Below are 610 nucleotides of genomic sequence, written 5' to 3' on the forward strand. Positions count from 1 at the left end.
GCTGGGCAGTGGTCATCTCTGGCATGGTGTGCCCCCTCCATCAATCCCTGCGTGGAGCTGGAACGGTGGTCATCTCAGGCTAACTTTCGGACCAGGGTCCATAGCTCTTGTTCCTTACCAGGCTGGCCCCTTGAAAAGTCTTTGTCTGAGGCTTACTTCCCAGTGGGGTTTTTCTGTACTAGAAGTCTGAGAAGCCCATGTGGGACTGCCTGGGGCTGGACTGGTAATTGTCTCAGGCTGGCTTTTTTCAGAAAATGTTAGGCTAGTAATCCTTCAGATGTTCCCAGGTCAGAACACTGAGTGTAGACATAGTCCCTCTCCTCTCCAACACCTATTGATGTACTCGTGATACAACAGCCGCACCTGCAACACTTCTAGGGCAGGGAAACGTCAACTTCTTAAAGACTGGCTATTTACAAGAAATTTTACAAACTGAATTTTTGCCCAAAATTTATTTCTCCTTGGATTTTTGTATTATGCCATACGGTTTTAAAAGATTTGTTTTGATTTTATGTGTATAGATGTTATACCTATATGTATGTCTGTGAACCACGTGTTTGTGGTGCCTAATTAGATGGTGTTGGTTCCCCTGGAACTAGAGTTACAAGTA

The 610-nt window shown here is 44.9% G+C and overlaps 1 non-coding gene across 1 annotated transcript; it reads right to left on the reverse strand.

Moving 5' to 3' along the window:
• Nucleotides 1-253: 253 nt before the first annotated feature.
• LOC120099080 (small nucleolar RNA SNORA17) lies at nucleotides 254-385 on the reverse strand. Its single transcript, XR_005497902.1, has one exon. It is a non-coding gene; the product is annotated as a small nucleolar RNA SNORA17 (small nucleolar RNA).
• Nucleotides 386-610: the final 225 nt, after the last annotated feature.

This window comes from Rattus norvegicus, chromosome 20, assembly GCF_036323735.1.
Source record: "Rattus norvegicus strain BN/NHsdMcwi chromosome 20, GRCr8, whole genome shotgun sequence".
Taxonomy (NCBI): domain Eukaryota; kingdom Metazoa; phylum Chordata; class Mammalia; order Rodentia; family Muridae; genus Rattus; species Rattus norvegicus.